Consider the following 27,098-nt stretch of genomic DNA (forward strand, 5'->3'; position numbering starts at 1 on the left):
ACTCTAAAGAATCACACTCATTTGAAAACCACGTTCCTCCACTGAGTTTGCTAATGTGCGAAGTAGGGAGAGAGGCTCAAAATTTATAAAAAGGAAAATGTGTCAAATAACATTATGTTCTTTTATAGTCATCTTATTTGCCACCGATGGAATTACCCTTCCTGGTCTGCTTGCTCCACATCAGGCTAATTTTTTTTTTTTTTTAAGAAAAGTTGATTATCAACATCTCATATGGAGCTGTCAAGCAGGTGCATTTCTTTTCTTTTTTTAAAATATTTTATTTATTTATTTGACAGGCAGAGATCATAAATAGGCAGAGAGGCAGGCAGAGAGAGAGGAGGAAGCAGGCTTCCTGCTGAGGAGAAAGCCTGATGCCGGGCTCGATCTCAGGACCCTGGGATCATGAGCTGAGCTGAAGGCAGAGGCTTTAACCTACTGAGCCACCCAGGTGCCCCTCATCTCTTAATCCTCAAAGTGCCCACTTTCTTCTGGCTGCTTTCTCAAATTAGGTAGCATATACTTCTATTGGAATCAGTTTAATCTCTGGGTCATGGATCTAGTTGGGGAAAAGGGTAGCTTTTTTTTTTTTTTTTAAACTTTAGGAAGGCTTCTACCTTCTAGTCCCTTCCCTTCAAATGTGCTTGACTTATTCCTGAAAGACTCCGGCCACTTCACTGCACTGAACACATCCTCTTCGCTCCGCTGCAAATGGTCTTCTTACGTTTCTACGATCTAAGAACTGATAAATTCACCATGGCTTCTTAGAGCGTGTCTGACTATAGTAGATCCTCATCGCTTTTTTTTTTTTTTTTACATTTTTGTGCTTCTTATTGGTGATTTTCCCTGTTTAAAATGGTCCTAAAGCATATTGCTAAAGTGCTATCAATGTCTAAGAGCAAGAAAACTCTGATGTGCCTTACGAAAAAAATGTGGTCTTTTAGGTATAAGATATTGTGCTGTTGGCCATGAATTCAATGCGAATAAATCAACAGTATCTATTAAATAAGGTGCCTCTGAATAGAAACACACATAAAACAATACAAACACACATAAAAAATTTCATCAACTGATGAATATATTATGACCAGAGGCTTACAGGAACCTAACCTTGTACTTCCCCTAGGAGCAAAGGCTCAGCATTCTCTAATTCAGTGTCAGTGGTGACCTAATAGATTACAACTACAGTGTATAGCCAGAATTATCTGTACCTCAGTTCTTTCTCTTTTGCAGGTGTCTCTTCCTTCATCTACCTTTCAAACTCACAAACAGTTAGTTATTTTAAGTTTAGAGGACAGATAGAACACTGTGGGTCAAAGCAGAAATCTGATAATGGAGGACTTGAGGTATGAACTTAAGAAAGGACAGGATTCGGACAGGCAGAGAAGGAGGAGATGGAGGCATGGCATGAGGAATGAGGTCAAGGTGGAAACGTTCAGGCATATGTGAGAATACATAAAGGAAAAAATAAGGAGGCCAGTGAATCGAGCAAAGAGAGAACATGGTGAGGATAACTAGTAAATACGCTTAGAGAGAAAGGGAGGTTCATATTGAGTAAAACTGAAGGGTAGTTTAAACAAAGAAAAAAAACCCAAGGAAAAAAAATTTTCTCTCCAAGGAATTTTTCTTATTGCCTGGATCACACACTTACACACATACACATGCACACACAAGTGTAATGAAAAAGCATTACAACAAAGAAGCATACATCAAATCTGTTGCAAATTTTTATCTCCTGAGTACGAGGGCAATTTTCCAAGGAATTAGGCATTCATGAAGTCTGAACTTTCAGCATGTCTGTTTATTATTTGCTCAAATTAAAACAAGTTCTCTTGAAATAAAAATGAAATAAAAATAATGTTTATAATCGACATGTGTCAGGATGATCTTAAATCATACTATTGGGTGGGTGAGAAATAAAATTAACACAAAAGCAACAAACAGCACTTGTGAGTTGACATCAGCCCCTGACAACTCATCTCAGGAGTTTTGTGTTTGTGAAAAATGGGGGAGGGTAACACTGGAAGTGTTTTTACCAACTGACTAAAGCAGCACTTACTTCCGTAAATACCATATAATATAATCTGTACAGTCTCCAAAGAATTTAAAGCACTCAGAAATGGCTTGCACATTCCATGCTTTTGTCACATGAGACAGGTGATGTGCTTTGAATGCGGCACCATTTTGGTATGAAAACTGCCACTTACTGGGAGTATATTTGTAATAAAAAGGGCTTTTCCCACATGAAAGCACATCTTTAAAGTTCCATTTCTCCCCAAATGTAGATGCACTGGGGGTCTCATATGTGCTCTTCACAGTTGAATTACTCTATATTGTATTTACTCAAGAAAATCCCAGTTGCTCTCCTTCCCCTTCCTTTTCCAATTCCTGATATAATATTGCCCTCTGGCAATTGGTTCTGAAACTCTGAACTGCTACCTGACTTATATTCCACAACCATCAAAATCATTCTATCTTTGGGGGAAGAATTCAGGGATTGATCGTAAGATTAATGAAGACCAATGAGGTGGCTAATCTCCTCTTAGTAAGTACTTTTTCAATTAAAAGCTATTTTGATTTATTTGGGTCTGAATTATTTGGATAATTACATACTTCAAATGATTCCAAAAGTGCTGTATCTGACTTCATACTCCTTCCGCGCTTAAAGCTTATGTCTCCAATGGCTTGCTGAATAACTCCACAAATTTTGGCTGGCCACCCACTGTTTGCACAGTGCTACACAAGAATTCACAGACAATAACATACAATAAATTATGACTCATGAGTGCAAGCATCTTGCAATCTATTTTGTTGCATTAAAACAAATGCACAGCAGGATAGAAGTATAATGTTGGAGCAGCAATCAATTATTGTTGGAGTCTGGACAATGGAAAAATAAATAAATACATGGTATCTCACGAGCTGAACATGCAACAGCAGAACATGAGTGGAGAAAGTGGCAACATAGGTGGCCAGAGAAGTCCCCTCTGGTAAGATGATATGTGAGCAAGATTTGTGGGAAGTGGGTGAGTACATAATGTGGCTATATGTGGGAAGAGCTTTCCAAGTACAGGGAGCTGCCAACACTGTTGGATGAGGAGTCTATGTGTATCTTCTGTATATACAAAGAAGGTATGTATTTTTTAAAACTTTAACCAGTACTTATAAAGTACTTAACACATACTAAGTACTGTTCTAAATGACTACAAATATTGAGTCATTTAATCATTACCACATGATCCAAGTTTTCTCAACCACAGCACTATTAATATTTTGAGCCAGATAATTTTATTTTGAGAGCTAGCCTATGGGTAGGCTAGGCTATGGGTAGGATGTTCAGTAGTACCTTTGGACTCTTCCCACTAGAAACTAGTAGCACCTCCCAAGATGTGACAAACAGAAATGTCCCCCAAATTGCCAAATACCTTCCAAGAGGCAAAATCATCCCCACTGAAGACTGCTGATGTAACCCTATGGTCAGGTTCTATTGTCATTTCTAATTATTGAAAGAAACACACAGGATGATGCATCTAGCAGGTTGAGTTGGAATCCAAACCCCAGTAAGAGTCCTGGAAAACATACTGTTAACTGCCATAGGTGCCCAATTTCTGGGACACAAAAATAAAACTTGAAGTAGTTAGAGGAGGATTAGCAATGGGGAAGGAGGTAGTAGTTAGAAGATGAGGCCAGAGAGCACCATGGGGTGGGGTGGCATTTTAAGGACTTGGCTTTTCACTCTAACTTATAAAAGGAAGCTTTTGGAAGGTTTGAGCAGAGGACTGATAAGATCTGACTTACATCTTAAAATGATCACTTTGTAGCCTTAGTGGAGAGGAGGTTAAGAGTGGATGAGGACAGAAGACCAGTGGGAGAGTCCTGCTGTAGTCTAGAAGACAGATGATGGTGGTATGGAGCAGTGTGGTAGAGATGGAGATGGTTGAAAATAGAATGATTCTAGAAATATTTTGAAGGTAGATCTGATAGGATTTGCTAACAGGGTTAATGTTATATGAGTTGAAAGGGAGAAGTCAAGAAAACAGAGAATTTTAGCCCAAGCCACCGAAAGAACGGACTTGCCACTTTCGGAGCAGGGAGGACTATAGATGTTCAGGTTTGAGGCTGGAGAAGGGTTGAGAATCATGAGTTATGTTCAGTACATAATAAATTTGAGATGGCTATCAAACCCTCAGATGGAAATGTTGAGTACACACTATGAGACTACCTAAGGCTGGTGTTGGGAGATAAAACTTGTGGTGTCATCAGCATAGAGATGACCTTTATATCCATAATACTCAATGAGATCATCAAGGGATTTACCAAAGATAATGTAAGAGAAGAAGTTTAAGGACTGAACCCTGAGACATTCCAATGTTCACAGTCAGGAGAAGGAAGAAAGGTGGAGAAAAAGAGGACTAAAATGGATTTCCACTAAAATGGAAAGCGGGGAACAAAAAGTGGAATTTAACAAGCCAAGTGAAGAAGGCATTTCAGGGAGTATAGAGAAATCAACTGCTTCAAATGCTACAACTCAGTCCTGTAAGATGAAGTCAAACAATCATCCATTAGATTTGACAATGTACAGATTAATGATGAACATGACAAAAGCTATTTATACAGAGGTAGGTATGGAAGACTGGCAGAGTTTCAAGACAATGGGAAGAAAGGAAGTAGAAAAGCTATATGCCTGTAGATATAACTTTTTCAAGACGTCTAGTTGAGGGGAATGTTGGGGCAACATGGGTTTTTGTTTTAACATTTGAGGGAATTACAGCATATTTCATACTGATGAGAATGAATCTATATAGAGAGAAAACTGGATGATTAGAAGAGGGAGGAGACAACTGAGGGAGAGGTGATTTGAATAAGTAACTGGGAATAGGATCAGTGCAGAGTGGGAGAAGTTGCATATGGATAGGAGCAAAGACAATTTATCTATAGTAAATGCAGGGGCAATACGGGGCAGAGAAAGTGGGTGCAGATGCAGGAGGACTGGTGAATAAAATGGTGGGAATGTATACAAGTTCTCTTCTAAGTGCCTTTTAAACTTACTTATTCAAGAGAAACAGGAATCAAGAATATTTTATTTATTTATTTATTGTTTATTTAGTTTACAATAAATAAATAAATAAATGAACAAATAAATAAAATATTCTTGAGCAGAGAGCCCGATGTGGGGCTCAACCCCAGGACCCTGGGATCATGACCTGAGCCAAAGGCAGAGGCTTTCACCCACGGAGCCACCCAGGCACCCCAGGAATCAAGAGTATTAAGTGATTGAAGAGGGAGAAGGAGGTGATGGAGGTGAAAGGAAATATAATAAATAAAATGGCGCTCTAAAATTTTGGAAGAGAAAATAAAGAAAAGAAACTAGTTTTATTGCTGGGCAGCAGTAAGGATCTTTTGAAGGGTTGGGTCATGAATGAAAGAGAAGCCCTTCAGCACAGTTGTGGGCTTCTTACCAGCCATAGTCATCCATCTTGGCACAGGTCCAGAGTAGACAAAGGGAGGGGATGAAGCAGAATTTTGGGTCAGCTAGAAGAGTACTGAACAGGGAAGAGATAATGACAGATTTTTGAACTTGAGGTGGGAGTCAGAGGACATGGGGCAACATGCAGTCAGAGCAGTGGGACAGTTTGAATTATAAGTCTCTTTGTGGCTGAGGAATTGTTGGGATTGAAGTATAAGATGGAGTGAGCTAGGAAGTTAGATGGTAGAAGCCAGTGGTCATGGAGGGGTGCCATCTAGGGAGTGATGAGTAGACAGAGCCCGAGACTGGTACAATTGTCTGCGTGCATCCAGAGGTGATGAGGGGCTATGGCAAGAATGTTAGAGACAGTGGCTGCCAGCCATGGCTTAGAATGTTCAGAGGCATAAATCAAGAAGATGAAACTGTGTCTTAAAGCTGTCTCTCTCAGATTTTAATTCTGTACTGCTATTTATACATACATGCACATATGCACAAATTATTAAAACTTACAGAAATGGACAGACAAAAATCAAAGTAGAAAATATCAAAATTATTTGATCTATGAACAAATCTGGAAAATGTGGACATTTTGCTTCAGAACTTTTTCATTCTGAAAGAAACACACTATGGATACAGTTGAATCCTCTTGACCTTTCTAACTCCCTCTCCCTTCCCAAATGTTTTTCTTCCCTCCCTTCCCTGAAGGTGGCATGCAACCAAATCTTTGTAAGTTGCCAATACGGACATAATAGGTAGTACTGACTGAAATAAATAAATAAAAGGCATCATACTGCGAGTGTATTCAACATCTATCCATCTAATAATCCATATGAGATTGCTTTCACTAATTTCAACTGCTGTACAGTTTTTAATTTAATCTTATATTAATATAGTAGTTTGCTTATCCATCTGAGTGGACACTTAGGTAGTTCCACCTGTTTGCAATTACCAATAACGCTGCTACGGATGCCCACATTTCCTTGTGAATGTATGTAAGTATGTCTATATACTTAAAAGTGGAATTATTGCATCGTAAGGGATGAACATTTTCAACTTTGTTAGATAATTCCAAATTGCTCTACATAGCATTTTCCCACTTATAATTTCCCCTGAGGTATATAGACCTTCCCATATCCCACATGTCATGCCAGACTTTTATATTTCTCTAGCTATCATTCAAAGTTGATATTTCCAAACTTAAATTTTTGTTAATCAATGCATATAATGAGGGAGAGGTAATATCAAATGAGTTTTTGATAATGGAGAAAGATATAAAGCCTTCACTTTAGTATTCATAACGAAGTCTAAGTGGGATTTAAAAAAATCAGTATGTGTTATAATTTCAGGGATAACCACTAAAAGAACAGAAAAACACTGTATTACTTGCCACCGGTATATAGAAAAACACTAAAAACATTAAATGCATAATTATTTACCTTGCAGGGTATTCAATAACAGATGTGAAATAAAGATTTTTAGCAAAGAAAAACTGAGGGCTTACCACCAACCAATCCATATTAACAGACATTTTACAATATTATGTGAAAAAGAAGGAAAGTGATCCTAGCAAAAGGTTTGAGAGCCAAGGAAGAGTGGAGAGTGAAGGAATTGGTAAAAACATGGGTAAATACTTAACTGAATAAAACGTTAACTATATTATTAAATTTGAGGATTATAAATACAAGACGTAATTACATATTGGGTAACAGTAATAAGTAAGAGAGGATGTATGAGAGACTGTTATTCTTAAGGTCTTGTATTATTCAAATGAGAGGTACTGATGATTAACTTTAGACTCAAAGAGAACAGAAATAACTTGTATAATATCAAGGAGGAAAGAGAATGGAACAGAAATAATATTAATTCCAAAGAAAAGAGAATAAAAAAGCATAGAAAAAAGTAAGGCAAATAGAAAGCACAAATAAGATGGCAGAAAGAATTTCAAATATTTTATTAATCACATGAAATATAAATGTAATAAATTATTATTTGCAAAAAAAATTCTGAGGTTGGATTAAAACAAAATTCAACTGTATGGTATCTATATGAGGTCCTCGTATATAAAATAGAAGGACCAGGAAGATTAAAAGCAAAAGGATGGAAAAAGATACACTAGACAAAGAATAAGAAAAAGAAAAAGAAGAAAGAAAAAAGAAAGCTCTGTAAGTATCTGGAAAAATAATGCATAGGCAAAATAAGGCATTATTTTGATTAAAGAGGGCTAAGCCAATTGAAATACGGTTTAGAATGATGGGCAGTTTCAACAAATTCAGCATGTTTATAACATATTCAGCCATAATTTCCCCCTCCTCATACTACGAATCCATCTTTGTTTTTAAACCTTAACATGCCTTTTTGTATTCATTTTATCATCATTGTCAATGCTTATTTATATTGCCAAAATACTTATTAGTTCCTCTGCTTCTCATTGCTTATTTATCCTGAACTTTCCTTCTATAATTATTATCATTATTATATTACTATTAGTTTGCAGAAGTACATTCTTTAATAAGTTTTTCATAAGGATCCATGTATATTAACTCTGTCTTTATTTTACCATTATTATCGAATGATAGCTAGAGGAATATAAAAGTCTAAGTTGATTTTTATCTTCTCTCAGTCCTTTTAAGACATTCTGTGACTTTCTTATGCTTTGACAACTGTAATTCTCTATTAGTTGAAATATGACTCAAACTTGGGTTTTGTTTCTATGTGTGTGAGTTTCTCTTAATCCACCATCCTTAATGGATGAAAGTTTAACTGCCATTTCTCTGGGACAATGAGCAAAAATTTTCTTGATTCGTTCTTAACAGAAAGTTTAGTCTTGCAAGATTCCAGGCTTCAAGCATAGTTATTAGTACCAGTCCCTTCCCTTGCAGGGCTAAGAACCATGATACCTGTCTTCCCATGAGCATTTATAATCCAAGCCCTCAGCCTCAAGGGCTTCTTCTATCTAAGTCTAGCTCCCAAACCAGTCAGGCTGACATCAGATTATGCTTACTTTTTTTGCTTTCTATTCTCTATTGTTGGTACCTGGAGATTTAATTTATTCCTTCTGAACGTGGTTACAGATTTACAAAAATGGTTTTTTGTACGTGCTCCATTTTGCCTCTTGTCCTCCCTCCTTACGTAATTATGACATGAGATAGTTACTTCACTTTCCATGCATTTTCTTTGTGGAATATAGTTATGTTTAATAGATTATCTGTTAATTCTTTCCCCTGTATATTATGAGTTATATGGTGCCTTATCTTACTCACCCATTCTCTAGCACATGGCTTAACACATAATAAGCATTTAATAAATGTTTACTGATCAAATAAATGAAATTATTTCCACTTTTCATTTAAATAATAAGATATATTTGGGCTTCTGGGAGCATAAATTCAAACCAAAAAGAGAAAATTTTGGTTCACCATGACTTTCTATTCTCAAAGAGCAACAATGGGTTTATTCACTGTATAGAATTTAGAAAGAGGCCTTTCCTCATATCGATTCAATCTGCTTTCATTTTATTCTCTATTATAGAAGTGAGCTGTGTCATTTCCATCATTCTACAAATTGTAGGTTCTCTCAAACATTTTGGCTGTTTTAATTCCATAGAGCAAAGCACTGAAGAGTTAAAAAAAAATTCCAGTTGCCAAATGTAGATATAATTTCATAAATTAGGAAATTTCACTGGAAAATTTTGCTTCTCTTTGAAAGTTAGCAAGGCATTGAGGTTCTCATCAAGGTAATAAAAACTGCACATTAAAATCAAAGCATTTTTGTCATTTCTAAGTTCTCCCATTTAAAGAGAGGAGTGAAAGAGTTCTTTGGCTCCTGGAATCTATTACAAGTGAACGATCAAATCAGTTCTGATTTAAACACTGTCACTTGGATTATGTTTATCTACTGCCTGGTAATGCCAAGTTAGCAGGCCTCAGAGATGAATCCCAACACTGATTGTCAACTTGACAACCTGGAGAATGAGGAACATTACTTTATTCCTTTCTTCCCTACAGTATATGTCGGGATTTTGGGGCTGTTATGTGCTTCGAAGTTTCCAGTGTAGAAGTGTCCAGCATTTGGTCCCTAGCAGATTCTCCTGGCCCCCAAAGGGCCTTTGTGATTTTCCAGGAGCTTATTAATGAGCTTATAATTGACTAAAATATGGACTAAAAAAATTGCAATCACTGGTTCAAGCTATAAGACAAAGAAATAAATATGTTGCATAATAGTGGCATGTAGAATTTTTCTATAATACGTTTATAGCACAGAGTGAAGGCAACAGTGCTTGCACCAGGAGACAGGAAACCTAGTTCATAACTCCTAGCTAGATCACAAAAATGCTGTGATATGTAATCAGGATCATGAAGCAAGATGCAAGTCATCCACACCCTTTAGGCCTGAGTGTACTCATCTCTAAAATTTTAAATTTGGACTAAATGATTGTTATGTTCCATTGAAATCAAACATTCTGTTTTAAAGCAATGCAGTGACTTCAAAGCCTATTACTACAAATTAGATTGTATAAAATAATGCCTGAGAGAGAGACTTTCTCTGTTTTCAGATAGTTAAAATAAAGCATTTATATTTTCACATCACCTTAGACATGGTCTTACCATAACTCTTGGGGCCTTGGTAAGTCTGCATCCTCCCGGACTTCCAATCAGCCTGTCCACAGTGACATGTGGCTCAAAGAGCTTAAATATGGCATTAATTCTCTATTTGTAGCAGTGCTAGCTATTCAGAATTACATTTGTAGTGATTAAGTCACCCTCCCGAGAAAATGTTATGAAGTAAAAAGGTGGCATAGGAATTTAATAATGTCACACGGGAGGCATCTGGGCCCTGGGCTGTTTATGTCACACAGGAAGTGTCCCTGCACTGAGCAACTGAAGAATTCATCTTCCGTTGGGTCTCTAAGAAGAGCTAAATTTATACACTATATGTTTAAAAGTCACTTTGAAATATAATCTCCAGTTAGATAAACTGAGATGTACTACTTATTACTAGGTTTAACAAGTGGAGAACAAAAAGGCTGTGATCTGTAATCAGGATCATGAAGCAAGATGCAAACATCCCTTTGTAGACCACACTATATGGGATAAAAGCAATACGGGCCAGATAGGACAAGTCCAGAGACTAATCTCAGAGCTTCATTACAAATCCATAGCCAAGTTCAGAGGAAAGTAAAACTCCGTATATCAGAGAGTCAAAGTCAAAGATGTAAGCAGAAATTGGTATCAGTATGATCCATTTGAATCCTGAACTCACAGTGAGTTGGAGTTTGGGATATAAATATTTATAATAAATAATTTTTATTTAAATGCATTGGATACCGCAGAAAACAATGTCAGAAATTTAGAGCACAAACCAGATATTCTCCAAAGAACGCAGAGGAAAGAAAAAAGAGATTTAAAAGATGAGGAAAAAGTATTGATTGGAGAAAGGATAGTCTGCATATCAGGAATCTCAGAATGAGAGGAAATATTGAAAAGGAGAAATATCTCAAGGTAGATCAAAAGAAAATTTTCCTGTATTGAAGAACTCATAAGTTTAAAGTAAAAGGGCACACTGAGTGACAACTGAAATTAATAACTAAGACGCACTACTTGATGAGATTCCGTTAATTTTTTTTTGACTGCCAGTATTAATGAAAAAATCCTGTGAGTATCCAAATAAAAGAAAGGGGCTACCAACAAGGAAAAAATACAAGATGGGCAACAGACTTCTGTGCAACCCCAAAAGCCAGAAAAATGTAAAATCACTATGGAGTTTCAGCATAAAAATATTGTTACAGGAAAATTCTGTATCATATATATATATATATATATATATATATATATATATATATATAAATTTATTTACTTGAGAGAGAATGAGTGAGAGAGAGCATGAGAGAGGAGAAGGTCAGAGGGAGAAGCAGACTCCCCAAGGAGCTGGGAGCCCGATGCAGGACTCGATCCTGGAAGTCCGGGATCATGACCTGAGCCAAAGACAGTCGCTCAACCAAGTGAGCCACCCAGGTGCCCTGTATCCAGTATATTTATCATTCATGTGTGAGGGCAACAAAAAAATTTCTCAGATTCTACAAAAGGTAAAACAATCATGAAACATGAGTAACATTCCTGAACAGATGCTGAACAGTTATAAGCAGTTGAAAAATGAAATAAATTCATAAAAACCTAAATAATATTGAAAATATGGTATTAAATATTAAATAATAATATAATAAGACATAGAGAAGTCATATTATCACAATTACGAAGCATGTAGCATTAATATCAATTTTTGAACGAGAATGTATGTGTCTGTGTGTGTGTATATATCCCCCCCATATATATACAAGAAAAATGTAATACCAATAATTTTGGCCTAAAATGTCAGGTCATTTTAACCATAAAGCAATGGTAGGTAGGAATGTAGGGAGACTGACTAGTGCTTCTGGTCCTCTCAAGACAGGGGATCTGAGGTGAACATATAGCAGCCCCTTTGAATTTAGGGTGAGGAGAATTTGAATTTCATTCCACCTCAAGACTTATATCATCTTACCCTGACTACGAAGGACTAATAATCAGCATTAATAAGCAAGCACCCAAATAACACACTAACTGGGAAAGTTACTGAGTTCTAGCTATCTGTGGTACTTTAATCATGACTCATCTAAACTCTGATTAAGCCGAGTATTAACTGGACAAAATAGACAATAAAATGTCCCTGGAGTTTTATTTATTTATTCTATCTGTGACCCTGTGGCTTACATTATCCTTATTAATCTTGAGTTCATTAATTATATACCAATCGTAAGAGTTGTACACAAAAGTAAAAATAAACAGGAAGTGGGGCACCTGGGTGGCTCAGTGGTTTAAGCCTCTGCCTTTGGCTCAGGTCATGATCTCAGGGTCCTGGGATTGAGCTCCGCATCTGGCTCTCTGCTCAGAGGGGAGCCTGTTCCCCCTCTCTCTCTGCCTGCCTATCCGCCTACTTGTGATCTCTCTCTGTCTATCAAATAAATAAATAAAAATCTTTAAAAAATAATAAAAATAAATAAAAAAATAAACAGGAAGGTTCAAAATAAAGTGTGTTAGTTTCTCAGGTGCTGTAACATAGCCCACTAGCTGGATGGCTTGATTTATTGCCTCAGTTCTGACGGTTCTACGTCCAAAATCAAGGTGTTGGCAGGGCTGGTTTCTTCTGGATCAACATTCAGGGGAGAGCAAGAATATGATCCATGCCTCTCACCTAGCTGCTGGGGTTTGCTAGAAATCTTTGGCATTCCTTAGCTTGGAGATGCATCACATTGATTTCTGCCTTCATCTTCACATGGCTTTCTTTCTGTGTGCATATATGTGTCCCAATTTCCCTTTTTTGTAAGGAGACCAGTCATACTGGATAACGGGACCATCATTCTCCATTATAACCTCATCTCAACTATCTGCATCTGCAACAATCCTATTTTGAAATAAGGTCACATTTTGAGATGCTCGAAGTTATTAACACATGAATTTGGGGAGAGGCATAATTCAACCCATAACATAGAGGAATGGGCAAAATTGTATCAGGAAAATGGAAAAACAAAGCCAGGGCTGGCAACAGAAATATTAGACAAAGTGGAGTAGAAGGAAAAGAAGGATTAAGCTGAAAGTTAGATCCATACAATATAATCCAAAGTCATGAGTATGCCTGTACTAAGTAATATAAAACAAAAATATTATAAATAAATAAAAAATAATAATCAGAACAACTTTAATGTACCTTCCCTAATCTTTGATGAATCAAGTGAACAAAAAGTTAATAAGCTTGACTTAATAGACCTTTACTGAACTTTCTACCTTTCAGGAAATTAGCATTTCTAACTTAGTTATAAAATATTTATAAAAGTTGATAGCAATCTAGGTCAGAAAAGGTATCAATTCCCCAAATTATAAATTTGTCTAGGCCTTGCTGTCTGACACAGAAAAGTAACACTAGAAATTAATAGCAAGATGACTTTTTAATTTTGAGATTTAATCAATAACTCCTAGACAAAAATAGAAATAAATATATGCTTACTGATTATTTAGAATATAGTTTTAATGAGAGTTTTGATTAGCCATAGTTATGAGATGGGGCCAGAACTCTACACACAGGAAAAAATTATAATAAGTAAGTTTATAAGAGAAGAATAATGATTAAGAAAATGGGAATCAGTAATTTATATATTAAATAAATAAAAGATTAAAAAGTCCAAATGTAAAATTGATTTTTAAAAACAAATAAGCTCCAGTTATTTAAAGCAATTAAATAAAAAGCATTATTCTGGAAATTAAATGAAAAAAAGGAGATAAAACTTAAATGCAGAACATTAGGAATAAAAAAGAAGATATAATCTCAGATAGATAGAGGTAAATATTAGAATGCCATGGAATATTTATATTAATTAATTAGAAAATATTGAATCTACTTAGATTACTTTCCCAGGAAACATCACAATTAAAAATTAGAATATATGACATATTTATATTAATAAGAAGTATTTTATACATTTGTAGGAAACAGAAATGACCAAAACTGACTCACAATGAGATAAAAATCCAGAATGTATGGGGGCACCTGGGTGGCTCAGTGGGTTAAGCCGCTGCCTTCGGCTCGGGTCATGATCTTGGGGTCCTGGGGTCGAGTCCCGCATCGGGCTCTCTGCTCAGCGGGGAGCCTGCTTCCCCTCTCTCTCTCTCTGTCTGCCTCTCCGTCTACTTGTGATTTCTCTCTATCAAATAAATAAAATCTTTAAAAATCCAGAATGTATGAATGACTATAAGAAGTCAAAAGCACTGTCAAAAGATTTATCAAAAGATCAATGTTACTGGACCCAGATAAAACCTAAATGATGTATCTAATAAAAGGTTAATATCCAAAATGTATAAAGACCTCACACAACTCAACACGCCTCCCCCCAAATCTGATTTTAAAAAGGGCAAGGGCGCTTGGGTGGCTCAGTCAGTTTAGCATCAGTCTTTGGCTTAGGTCATGATCCCAGGGTCCTGGGATGAAGCCTCGGGTTGGGCTCCCTGCTCAGCAGAGAGTCTGCTTCTTCCTCTGACTGCTGCTCTGCCTGCTTGTGCTCTCTCTCAAATAAATAAATAAAATCTTAAAAAAAAAAAAAAAATGGGCAGAAGACCTGAACAGAGATTTCTACAAAGAAGATATACAGTACAGATGGCCAACAGACACATCGAAAGAGGCTCAACATCACTCATCATCAGCGAAATGTCAATCAAAACCACAATAAGAGATCATCTCACACTTGTCAGAATAGCTAGAATCAAAACTACAAGAAATAACAAGTGTTGGCGAGGATGTGGAGAGAAAAGAACCCTCACGCACCACTGACGGGAATGTAAACTGATGGGCTTACTGTGGAAAACAGTATGCACATTCCTTGAATAATTAAAAATAGAACTACCATATGATCCAGCAATTCCATAACTGGGTATTTACCCAAAGAAAATGAAAACACTAATTCCAAAGATATGCACACCCTGATGTTTACTGCAGCATTATTTACAATAGCCAAGACATGGAAGCAGCCTGAGTGTCTACTGATAGATGAATGGATAAAGAAAATGTAGTATGTATCCACAATGGAATATTACTCAGGCTATCAAAAATTTTTTTTAAAATGTGGATTTAGACTATTCTGAAGTACACACATATGAAATCATCTTATTTCAATCAAATAACATTGGTCCAATACCAAGTTCTGAAAGCTGTAGTATATTAAAAGGCAAAAAACAGACCCAAGTTTCACTTATATTTTGAAAATGCAAAAATCATAAATTAGTTAAAAATTGAACAGTAAATTAAAGAACAGCATAGCATGAGTGAGTTTGGTTAATTCTCAAAGTGAAAGGACAGACAGTTCAGTACAAGATGCTGCACTAGTATAACTCATTATATAACCAAGGCTGAAGGAAGAAAACACATTACCCATAACTGCTGGAAAGCACTTGATAAAACTGTAATTCACCCCAAATAAAAAGCTCTCAGAAAATTAAAAAAAAACAGAAAACTTCCTCAACTTAGTAAAGAATATCTCTCACACCAGTAGTTGACATTATACTTAATAATGAAAATTTCCAAATTTTCCACAAAAAAAGCAAAACATAGAATTCACTATTGCTCTGGAAGACTTATTCCAATTCATAAGATGAGGGGAAAATATACAAATATGCATGAAGAAAGATTGTGAATTATCATCAGTTGAAGATGATTTGTTAGAAATGTAAATAATTGGTTAAAAACATTAGGACTAGTAAGATAGTTCAGAAAATGGTGATTATAAAATACATAAGAATCAATGGCTTTCCAAAGTTTCAGAAAGATAGTTTAAAAATGTAATGAAAAAACATGGTTCCATTTACATCAGCATATAGGTCAATGCATTCTCCAGTATATGGCAGTTACATTGCACAGGCTGTTAAGAGTAACTTTATGGAAGCTGATTTGAATGCATGGAGAATCTTATCATGCTAGTCCGTGGAAATACTTAATGTAAAGATATTGATTGTCTTCAAGGAGGTCTCCGGGGTAATATTTTTACAAGTTAACAAAATTACTGTAATGTTCGTCTGGAAGACTAATTGTCTGGGAATAGCTATAGAATTTTTGGAAAAAAAAAAAAAAAGAACACTGAGAGAAAACTTACTTTCTAGATTAAAAAACAAAACCAAAAACAAACCCCCAAACAAAACAAAACAAAACAAACAATGTAAGATTGAACTGACCCCAAGTAAGAGAAAAGAAAAATGGGAGAAAATTAAAATTCCATGAATCAATGCAAGGACATATAAAGTTTTGAGGCATGTTTATTATGCTCTCTGAAATTGGTGGGGAAAAGGATGACTCACCAGATGCTATTGGGACAACTGGCTGATTTTTGGAGAAAAAAAAAAAAGTTAAAGTATTGCTTTCCAAAACAAGCCAAAGTAATTTAGATATATACATAAATACTAAAGTCATTGAAGTAGATGAAAAAACAGGTGAATATTTACATAACCTTGGGGAGTAGAAGTCCATTCTAATTAGGATACCAATTACCAGATGGCATAAAGGAAAATATTTCTAGGTTTTGCAAACATATATATATATACACACACACACACACACACACACACAAACAAAAATTCTTATATGTCAAAATTGCTATAAACATAATTTATAGGTGAAAGATAAACTAGAAAAATGTTTGCAAGTCATACATAATTTTTTCTCAATAATTAAGAAGGAAAAGATTTATGAAATATGACAGGCAACCTATAAAAATATGAATAAATGTGAAAAAATCCAATCTCACTCTAAATAAAGAAATCATAAATGAAAATAAGCAACCATGTTGTGACTATCAAACTGGACAAGAATTTTTAAAAAATTATAATGCCTTAAGTTGGAGAATACTGAAATGTATATACACCTATAGTTCTGCTGGAAAACTAGATTGGGAAAATTTTCTGAAGGGTTATCTGGCTAATTTTAATTATGCTGTGAACAAAACATTCATTTTCAAGTTACATATCCCAACAAAAATGTTTATGGAAGGGTACAAATATAGAATCAAGAGACTATTTCAATACAGTTTATAAGACTAAAGAATTAGAGACAGACTGTCCACAACTTGGAAACTGGCTAAATATATTATGGGAGAATCACAGAAGAAAGAATTCACAGAAGCCATTAAAAATTACATGGGTATGAGACTGTGGGGAATCATTACAATCTATCATTAATTTAAAGATCAGATTCCAAAAGAACATGTACAACTATTACCAATGTATTTTTTTTAGAGATTTTATTTATTCATTTGACAGACAGAGATCACAAGTAGGCAGAGAAGCAGGCAGAGAGAAAGGAGGAAGCAGGCTCCCCGCTGAGCAGAGAGCCTGATGCGGAGCTCGATCCCAAGACCATGAGATCATGACCTGAGCTGAAGGCAGAGGCTTTAACCCATTGAGCCACCCAGGCGCCCCTACCAATGTATTTCTGGAAAAAAAAGTAACATAATATATTAAAGTAGTATATCTGTGTGCATAATATTTCATTTGTTAGAATGAAAATAAGAAAGAAGTCATAGTTACATGTAAATAATAATGAGAGACAATTGGTTGAGAGAGATGTACTGGCCTATGGTATTTGGGCTCAGCTCAAGTAGAGTAGAAACTCACATCAGAAGCATCCATCTTCAAGTTCTAGATCTACCCCCTTAGTAGTGGGTGACCTTGGGCAAGTCATTTAAGAAGTCTTCACTTTAGTTTCCTATTGTCACTTGCAGGCTGAAAGGCTATTTACCTCCCAGGTGACTGGGGATCAAGGGTGATGTACATAAATTACTATTCCAATAACATTCTTAGTATGAAATGATTTTGGCCGGTACCAGGTAAGGAGAAAGACAAGGTTCTAAGAAATCAGACCTATAGAAATACTGGAAATGTAGGATATTTTTCTTATTTATTTTTAATTCCAGATAAAAGTGAAGAAGGCACAAGTAATGCCTAAAAGGCTATAGCTATAAGTATAAATTTATTTATTTTTAATTCCAGATAAAAGTGAAGAAAGCACAAGTAATGCCTGAAAGGCTATAGCTATAAGTATAAATTAAAGATTTTAGGGGGAAAAATCTGACTATCAATAAGAGAGTCTAGCACAGTTCTGGAAAAAGGAGGCTCCTTTAGCATGGAGACTCACCAACCAGTTGGACTGAGTGTTTACTCTCCATATAAGTCATCTTTGGCAGAGGATAGGAAGTGAGACATGGGAGGAAGCTAGTATTGCCTGTTGCTTAAAAAAGATAAGTGGAGGGCACTGAACATTGAAAATACCTCATGCTATTGAATTCAGATAATGTATCAATAAGAATCTTATTTTTAAGACTTGTAGTGGTAACGAAGAGAAAGATACAAAAATGAATGGGATGGAGGACTTAGTTACTCTGTCCAAGAATTGGGAAAACATGAACAGGAGACACTGGCTAACCGCTAATGAAGCTGTCCGTCCATGAGGATTAACTTTGCATCTTCTATACCAGTTACAATTTTAGCAGAAATTGGCACCTAGTATTGATATAGGTAAAAATTACCTCAGGAAAAAGAATGGACTTTAAGAAAACTTAAGAAGCAAGAGGGAAAAATGGACACCAAACCCAAAAAAGCAACCATGTACGTATGTTTTTAGGGCCATCTCTGTTATCTGCGCAGACTGACCCCCTGATTTGGAACTGTGGTTACTTTGAAAACTGGTTGGCGATATGAGATCCAAAGTCTGACAACCTTTCAAGACACAAAAGAAAGCACTGTTCAATGTGAAATACGCTTTTGTTTTTGTTTTTGTTTTTTTGAGTAATAGCCACTTAAATCGTCTGATACAGATATTTTCTAAAAGTCTGACCAAATATTACACCCTTTTTATGTTATCTTTCTACTCGGCCCATACCAGATATAAGGCTAATTATGTCAAAAGACAACAATAATAATCAACCCTCAAAAGGTCATTTTGCTGGTTACTGGCAATGCTCAGAATAAATCTGAGAAATTTTATATCCGTTTGACTAATGGCCTGTTAAGACAGGTAGAAATTCTTATTTGATTCTACACTGGTCAGCTCAAACTAGTGGTTTCATCTTTTCAGCAGATTTTTACACCCATTTCTCATTCCTTCAATAAATCTTTATGGAATGTTTTCTCATTCATTCATTCAACAAATATTTATTGAATAGAACAAATTTAACTGAGCATAGTAGACCTGGTGCTAAGTCCTAGACATTTGGCAGAGAACAGGACACCCAAGACAGTTACACTTGCTTTTTTTCTCTTCCTTGAGCACACATCTTTAAAAGGCACTGTGACCTTTTTTAGATTTTTTCCCATGGCTTTCTCCCTTATGTCATCCAGTCTCTGCTCAAAAGTTACCTCTTCAAAGATGTCTTCCCTGTCTACACTCCCTCCACACCTTCCATCTTTGTCTAGCTTCTCATACTGCTTTTTTATTCACAGCTCTTGTTACTGAAATTTAATGGCATTTATTTTCTGTCTCCTCCTAGATCTAGCTCCATACTAGCTTAGAAGAATGCTTGACAAACAGTAGGAGATCAAAATATTTGTGGAATGAATAAATGAATGAATGAGGTAAGTTACAATTGTTAATGGAACTCACATTTTAGTGAACTGTGAAAGGCAAGGAAGCAATTACTAATGGAGAGTGTGCTGGATAGTCATCTCAAAGGCTATTCGGGATAGTAGTTAAAGGCAGTTTCTCTGGAGAAGAGGCTTGAGCTCACTACTGATGGGAAGGTGCTAGCTTGTGAGCCTTCCAGAAAGAGAAAACATTAAAGGCAAAGTCCCTCAGGACTGGGAAGTAGACTAGTACTGCCGAAGACCAAGGGGCAGAAGAGAAGGGGAGAGAAGTGTGAGATGCAACTGAAAAGGTAGGAAAGGGGGCAGATTTTGTGGATTTTTGTGGGCCAAGCTGAGTTTGAATTAGATATATAAATTCTGGGGATATCAATTTTAAGAGTCAACCACTCTAGAGAGAATGGATTGTGGGGGAGGGGGACTCAGGAAGGCCAGATATTGCCATGAAATGGGTGAGAAATGATGTGGCCTAAATCAGAGTGATAGCCATGGAAATGGAAGGAAGGAATATTAATGGACCAACAAGGAATATAATCTTGAAGTGAAGCCATTTGGACTTGCTGGTAGATTAGAGATGAAGATTTGAAGACTGAGGGCAATAGAAGCCTCTGGAATGATTCCTGGGTTTGGGGCTTGAAACTTTTGCAGAAGGTGGTGCCACTTACTGATACGTAGATTGTCTGGTCTCGGCATTAGGTGGTAATTTACTGGTTTAGAATGCTTTCCAATTTCACTGTGAGATTATTTTGCCCTTTGACAATTTAGAACTTAAATATGTTTCTATTGTCACAGCAAAACCACCAAAACTTGAGTTAGTTGTCATTTCAAAAAATGCTGCTTTTCTTCCTTCTGATGCTTAATTTTGAGTGAAGATAAATGCGATGTATGGAAACGAAAACAGAAAATATGTCTTAATTCTTCTTCAATGGCATCATGCTTGGTAGAAAATGTTAAAGTTATTGACAAAACTGATATTTAGAGTGATAGACTGGCTTTAATTTCCCACCTTCTCCCAGCATAACTGGTAATGATCTAGTTTTAGTCCACATTGTCTTCTGAAAGTTGGTCAACCATAGAGAGAATTCTATTATTATAATCAATAATATAACTACATAGTTTTAATTAAAATAATTATTTAAACAGGATCCTGAAACCCTAAAGATACTGATTTTGTAATTGTTAAAATGAAGAAATTTTGTACAAACAGTTGAGTTTTAAAGATCTCTTAGTAGTCTAGAATAAATAGTATTGTTTGGAACTCTTTGTGGCTTTTTTTTTTTAATTTTACTTATTTATTTGACACAGAGAGAGAGAGATCACAAGTAGGCAGAGAGGCAGGCAGAGAGAGAGAGGGAAGCAGGCTCCCCGCAGAGCAGAGAGCTCCATGTGGCGCTCCATCCCAGGACCGTGTGATCATGACCTCAGCTGAAGGCAGAGGCTTAATTCACTGAGCCACCCGGGCGCCCCTGTTTATGTCTTTTTATCAGTTTGTTTGTCTAATAGCTGCTCTAGCAGAGAGTGTGCTCTTTGTGGCCTTCTCCATCTAAAATAATACTATAATAAACTTCTCTTGAGATTGTGTCTTGAGATTTACAAAGTATAATTCTATGTCTTCTTGTGATTGGCAATATTTATTTTCTTCATAAAAGTGTCGCTCAATAACGAGAGGCCGTTCTAATGACAATTTAATGACAGACCCTCCAATGACAGTTTATATTGTCAAATTATTCACTTTCGCATTACCCACATCCCTTAGCTCGTTTACCATGAGTACTTAGTTATTCTTTTGGGTAGTATATGTGAATTTTTTCTCTCTTCCCTCATCTCTCTGTAAGGAAATCTTGGAGGCTAATTAGTTCATCGATCATAATTTCATTTTTGGAAGCAGTAATTCAATTCTACTCTTTCTCTTAGAGGAAGTATTTAATCATTTCTTTCTTTTGAAGTGAATTCACATACAATCTCTTCATGACTAGATCAAATGTCATGGTATTTCCTACCTAAAAGGGCATTGTTACTGAAGCTATTGGGTTGAAACTAAAGATAAATTGATAGTTTCAGAAACCAACTTTGATAAGTTACCTCTCTGGTAAGAGGATGTCACCTGAATGATACTGTCATTTTTGAAAATGTGCATGACATTTACTACGATATGACAAGTGTAAATAGGTGATCTTAGGCTATGTCTCAAAACCTGTTTATAGGACTCTGCTGGAATGAAAATGATTGCACCTGAATCTTCCTGCTGAACCAGCCAGCAGTGGGTCAAGATGACGGAAGTCACTGATTCTTCTGTTGCTATAGATGGCAGCTGGGTTTTTTTTAAAGACAAAAGTTAAGAGAATATGTCTTCCATTTAGAATGTAAACTCCTTTTGAATATTTTGATTAGGCTTATAAATTTCATAATTTAAACTTTTCACATAAAGGGTCATTTGTTTAGGATGAAGACAGACAAAATGCCATGACGAGATATAGGAAAAGTAGAAATAAAGCAGTGATGAAAATATTTGTGAGGATAAGAAATGGAAAAAATGGTACTGTTCCACTGATCCCCCCAAATTCAGGCAGCCTTTTAGACTATGGGTCCATGAATGAAATAGAAGAGCAACATATAGTTGAACCCTAAACAAGAATCTGCTGCTGGCCCTGTCTTCCTATATTTCCTTTCATGGACGGACACACTCATTGTTCTTACTCAGCCTCACTCCCTTTAACTTCCTCCATCCCAACTTTGGTATTAAAGGTTTATGCAAATTAGACTTCACTTTTCATAAAAGAAAGCTGAGTAGCCCACTGGCAGAGCAGGAATGTAAAGCTGGCAGACTGGAAGGTGAGCTTCTCCTGAAAGGTTAAGTCACCCCCAGAAGTGGCAGCCCAAGTTAGTGGGAAGGTTGAAAATTGAAACCAGTATCCCTGTCTTTTAACTCTCAATCATCCTATCCCAGTAAATGTATTCCTATTCAGTTCTCTCAGGGAATACTGGGGAAAAGTTTTTAAACCCCATTAACGGCTGCAAGAAGTGGTGTAGCAAATTGCAGTAAAATAGAACTGTACAGGAGAAATGGACATATTTTTGTCTCTACAGGGAATGCATTCTTCAGGTTCAGTTTTATAACTCTGCATGGCTGGGCGCTAGGATTTTTGTGGGACAGAAAAAAAAAAATTATTCCAAATGCCAGTGCTTGCCTTAGTTGGAGATGGCTGAGGGGTAGAGTGAGAATTAATTTTACTGTCTCCATTCAGAGTTAATTTAGTGTGCTGCCATCAAACTGAAACAGCTGAACTAAAACCACCAGTAGCAGAAGCAGCAGCAGCAGCAGCAGCAGCATTGAAGGCTGTCTCTTAAATGGTGTGGGACACATCTGAATGTAAGGGAAGAAATTAAGATGAGGGTTCAGGGCTGTTTAATCCAGGTTGAATACCTGGTAGACTAATATCCTCAAAGGATAATATGATGTGCTCTTCACAAAATGTCCTTCAAACACAATATCACGAAGCTAGAGAAAGGAAGATTTCTTTTTAAGGAAAAAGATTGGATTTGGATAAAATTGGTAACACATCTTTGTTGGGAATTGAATTTGTTTTTTGGATGTTAAGGAAGTTATACTTGCTGTAGGCAACATTTGTGAGTAACATTTGCCAAAACGAGCTGATCAACTATTCTTATTATTGTTTTAGGATAAAAGTAATTCTTAATTAGGACTATCAAAATTTAAGCAAGATTTACCGGACCATTGAAGTATTTTTCATTAAATTTGCCAAGGTACTGCTATTTTGAGTTAGCAGTGTAATAGAATCGGTACTATGTAAATTCAATCTACAAAGATGCTTTCAGATTTTAGCTATTCCCTGTTCACACCCAAACATAACACTTTAAGTATGTTCTACAAATAAGAAGTCTCAATTTATATGACATCAAACAGAGCAAATTTACAAAACAAGAAAAAATTTACTTCAAAACATGTACCTTGTTCAGTCCCTTTAATCAGTGTCTTATTTCTTTGTAAACTCAGGTTAGACGTGATGCATACGTCAATTGCTTTTTCTGGCAGAATTCTGGCACCTTTCACATATTAATTGTGTTTATTAATATTAATCACTTTTTTCCATTTAGTTAGATTAGAGTTGCGCTTTCCAATCCAAATGCAACTTTTTAGTACCTCTCATCAGTCAAAGTGCCATAAATGTTTCCCCTACATCCTGTCTATTCATCCTCTCAGAGGGCAATGTAATATTTTTTATTCTTTTATTTTTTCTTTAAAGATTTTATTTACTTGATAGACAGAGATCACAAGTAGGCAGAGAGGCAGGCAGAGAGAGAGGAGGAAGCAGGCTCCTTGCTGAGCAGAGAGCCCAATGCGGGGCTTGATGCCAGGATCCTGACCTGAGCCGAAGGCAGAGGCTTTAACCCTTTGAGCCACTCAGGTGCCCCAATATTTTTTATTCTTAATGGACAAATTTTTTTCACAGATCTGGTTAAAAAAGTATCCCTCGCATCTGGCTGGACTCAAGTGGGTCCTCAAGCACAAAACTGGTAAAGAAGAATGATAAAAGCTGTGACTGCTTCCCAGGGATGTAGCTTTTATTCAGTTAAAAAACAAATGTGGTCAGAGGGAGCCAAGTGACGACATAATGAGGAACTATGCTAAACTGCCTACTGGTTCAATGACTGAATTTTCTGTATTCCCAATACAGAAGAGAACTCCTAGAAAGCCAATTTAAGACACAAATTATACCCTAGGGGCTCGGGGGGGTGGGGGAGGCGGAGGCATCTTTAAAACTACCAGACAAGGAGGGATAAGAGATAACAGTCATTGGAAATTACTCATAAAATTCCAAATGCATGAAGAAAAGTAGTCCAGCAAAAAACACTAATAAATGCAACAATGGGAAGAATATATGCAATAAAAAATCTATAGAGCAATCTGATAGAGACTTTAAAATCCATAAGTTTAGGACTCTCAAAAGGATAAAATGATAATAACCCATAAAACAGAACAAAATAAAATATTATTAATCCAGAATTAGAAAATAGAAATTAAAAATATAAGAAATACAGTCATTTAAATTACAAAAATCAATAGGTGAGAATAATAACAGACTTGAAATCAAAGAAAGAGTTAAGGGACTGCTATATAAAAATGAAGACAACATTAAGAACAAATTGTAGAGACATGAAAAGAATAAAAAATATAACAGAGAATGCAAATGAAATAGAGGATGGGACAAGAGGCTCCAATGTATTTGTAATGGGAGTTCTAGAAATAGATAATAAGGAGTGGAAGTACAATAATATTCCAAAAGAAATGGTTGAGAATTTTCAATTATTGAAGAAAGGTGAGTTTTCAGATTGGAAGTTTATACTAAGTGCTGAACTAGATAAATAACAATAAATCTATGTAGATACCTAGAAATGTAGACATTTAGAATTAATGCAATTTTTATAGAAGGCCTACAATGGACAGATAGATATGTACATTAACTATGTAGGTATCACATTAACTATACATCAGAAGTCAATGAATTTATATTTCTAAAAGTATTGAAATGAAAAAACACTCAACTTAGAATTCTATACCCAAATAAACTATCATGAATTAAAGTAGTTGAATAATATTGTAATAATTGTTCTGTTAGATGTATTTTTCACATAACTGTATGTCTTGGAGAATATTCCATGCTAGTACAGGGTGAACAAATTATTCTTTCCAATTTTTGAACAGTAGTCTATAGAATATATGTAGCATAATTAAATACTTAATTGACAGTTACCTTCTATCCTCTTTTTCAGCATCAATTAACAGTGTTGTAAGAAGCATCTTTAAACAGTTTTTTCCATTTTTGTGAAAAATTACAAGGGAATAACCTCTCACAGGTTAGAGAACATGCAAGATTTAAACAGGTACATACGAAATTGATTTTGAAGTAACAAAACCAATAGATATGACTCTTAATGAGATTAAATATATTTTCATGTATTTAAAAGCTTTTTGTGTTTTGCCTTCTATGAACTGAATGATCCTGCACTTGTTCAAATTCATGTTGATTTTTCTACTGATTATTGATTTGTAGGTTTTAAAACATATGTTTTCAGATTTTTTTTTGTTAAAAGCATATAATACAAATATATTTTTCTAGTATGTCACTTGCATTTTAATTTTCTTTTTTTTAATTTTTAAAAATTAAAAAAAATTATTTATTTTTTGAGAGGCAGAGATCATAAGTAGGCAGAGAGGTGGAGGGGGGGGTTGGGAAGCAGGCTCCCCACTGAGCAGAGAGCCCATGTGGGGCTCGACCTTAGGACCCTGAGATCATGACCTGAGCCAAAGGCAGAGGCTTAACCCACTGAGCCACCCAGGTGCCCCTCCTCTTTTTTTTTGGTAATCTCATTGCTCCAGAAATCCAAACTAACCTCAACTTTAAGTTAGTGACAATATTTATAATATTGAAAGAGTATATGATATAAACCAATATTTTAAAAGGATGGATAACTATTTGTATCATCAAACTAGAAGAATGTAGACAATTGGAAAAGCACATACTAGAAGCAATTATTGCAAACAGTTGGTTTTTATGTGGCATCAAATGTCTCTAAAAAATGCTCACCATAATTTATTTCATTTTATCATAAATGTTTGTGAAAATAACCTAAATAAATACTACATTTTAAAAATATAAATGTGACTGTATTTATCAATTTTGATTTTGTCTTATTGCAAGAAGTGCTTTTATTCATTCACATTATATAATTTTAAACAAAATCACCCATATGATAAATTTGGGAAAATTGATTTTAAATTCATATTAGCTCTTGTTAGAAATTTTTGGCTTTCATGAAAGAGACTTAATTGAGACTAGTTTAGACCAAAATAGAAATATACTGACTCACATAATGAAACGGCAAGAAGGGCAAGAATGTATCTAGTCCTCACTATAGGGAGTCATAGTCTCTCAAAAGTATCTCACCTCCTGGGGTGCCTGGGAGTCTCAGTGGTTAAGCCTCTGCCTTCCGCTCAGGTCATGATCCCAGGGCTCTGGGATCAAGTCCCGCATCAGCCTCCCTGCTCAGTGGGGAGCCTGCTTCACCCCTTCCCACTCCCCCTGCTTGTATTCCCTCTCTCACTGTGTCTCTGTCAGATAAATAATATCTTTAAAAGCAAAAAAAGTATCTTACCTCCTCTTTTCATCTCTGCTTCTTCACATGTTCAAACTTTATTCTCTCAGTCCAGATTTTTCCACATCAGTGGAAACACAGCCACTAATAACTATGAGACTTATGTCTTCTAGCCTTCTGTAGAAGGCCTGTGACTCATTATCTCTGATACGAGGTTCTTAGTCTCCGACCAATCTCTGTGGTTAGTGAAGTTAAGGTTTTACAATATCAGCCCAGAATGCCTGAGCAGGGGAATTAATGTATCCCAAAGGAGGAGGTGCATTCCCCAAAGGAATTTGGGGACAGATGAAGCAACTGGTGTCCACTACCATGAT

General features: G+C 35.9%; 1 long non-coding RNA gene across 2 annotated transcripts in view; it reads right to left on the reverse strand.

Moving 5' to 3' along the window:
* LOC132025161 (uncharacterized) overlaps positions 1-27,098 on the reverse strand; it is a 121,632-nt gene that overhangs the window by 30,944 nt on the left and 63,590 nt on the right. The gene's annotated exons all lie outside the window — the stretch shown is intronic.

Source organism: Mustela nigripes, chromosome 9 (assembly GCF_022355385.1).
Source record: "Mustela nigripes isolate SB6536 chromosome 9, MUSNIG.SB6536, whole genome shotgun sequence".
Taxonomy (NCBI): domain Eukaryota; kingdom Metazoa; phylum Chordata; class Mammalia; order Carnivora; family Mustelidae; genus Mustela; species Mustela nigripes.